The sequence below is a fragment of the Octopus bimaculoides genome, chromosome 24 (genome assembly GCF_001194135.2).
Source record: "Octopus bimaculoides isolate UCB-OBI-ISO-001 chromosome 24, ASM119413v2, whole genome shotgun sequence".
Classification (NCBI taxonomy): domain Eukaryota; kingdom Metazoa; phylum Mollusca; class Cephalopoda; order Octopoda; family Octopodidae; genus Octopus; species Octopus bimaculoides.
Window position 1 is genome coordinate 25,956,251 of NC_069004.1, and position 1,571 is coordinate 25,957,821.

A 1,571-nucleotide genomic window follows, 5' to 3' on the forward strand; every position below is an offset into this window, starting at 1 on the left:
AAAGAGCCCAATAGAATAAGTACTAAGCTTACAAGGAATAAGTCCTGGTGTCGATGTGTTTAACTAAAGGCAACGCTCCAGCATGGCTGCAGTCAAATGACTGAAACGAATATAAGAATAGGCGCAGGTCTGGCTATCTGGTAAGAAGCTACCTTCCCAACCACATGGTTCCGGGTTCAGTCCCACTGTGTGACATCACGGGCACATGTTTTTTTTACTATAGCCTCAAGCCGACCAAAGCCTTGTGAGTGGATTTGGCTGATGGAAACTGAAAGAAGCCTGTCACATATATATATATATGTGTATATATTTATCAGTCAATTCTATTGGCTTCAATCTATGGAGAAACAACTAAATTAGCCCTGTTTATATGCCTGGTGTATAGGTTATATATGAGGAGGAGACCCCCTTTGGTCATGACTGACCATGGGATTGCACCTAGAAATTTACCCTCTGAGGTACAAGTCCAGGTAAGGTTGTTTGTGGGAAACCAGCAGTCACCCATGCATACCAGCCTCCCCTCTACGCCGCCAGTGTTATCCAAGGGAAAGGCAAAGGGGCCGATACAGCTTGGCACCAGTGATGTTGCAACTCATCTCTACAGCTGAGTGGACTGGAGCAGTGTGATATAAAGTGTCTTGCTCAAGCACACAACCCGCAGCCCGGTCTGGGAATCGAACTCATCATAAGCTCGATGCTCTAACCACTGAGCCTTCACATAAGTACCAGGTATATGATGATGATGATGATATATATAATAATATTAGGGACAAAATCCAAAATTACAGGTAAAGACTCAATTAAAATCAATTTATAAAAAATTAAAATTTAATTGAGCTTTATAGATAAAATATATAGTTTTAGGGAAAATAACCAAGTTTCAAGAACTCATCGATGAAAATCCACTATACTCATTTATTGTGCTTTTAATTGTTAATTTTTCTATATGTGATAGTGGATTTTCATCGATGAGTTCTTGAAACTTGGTTATTTTCCCTAAAACTATATATATATGCATGCATGCATGCATGCACACAGTGTCCATGAATTACCTTTGCAATCTGAAAAATCTAGAATTTATAAAAAAAGGTTAACTCAGAGCAAGTTGCTTGCAACCAATGGATTCCACTTGCAAGTGTTCTGATGTTTCTACTAAAACTTTTGTTTTCCTGTTTTCCAATAAACCCTGCTGAGTTATCTTTACTTTCTGAATTTTTCAATTTATAAAAGTAAATTCCGGACATTATATATTTGAGAAATATCATATTTCTAAATCTCTCTGAGAGATTCAAGCAGTAGGGATGTGATAAAGTTGTTGTATATTGTCAACTTAATGTGACGTTCCCAATAAGGGAATATACTACTGCTGTTTAGCCCTAGGAAGCTGGACCGCTTCCTGTCGGCCTTGACACAATTACTGTGTCCTTATGTTTGCCGACAGGAAGCGGTCCAGCTTCCTAGGGCTAAACAGCAGTAGTATATTCCCTTATTGGGATTGTCACATTAAGTTGACAATATACAACAACTTATATACATATATATATGACTATTTGTAAATATTTCTGTTTGTC

General features: G+C 38.1%; 1 protein-coding gene across 1 annotated transcript in view; it reads left to right on the forward strand.

The window, feature by feature from the left end:
- Positions 1-1,571, forward strand: part of LOC106872638 (NAD(P) transhydrogenase, mitochondrial) — an 81,088-nt gene that overhangs the window by 76,228 nt on the left and 3,289 nt on the right. The gene's annotated exons all lie outside the window — the stretch shown is intronic.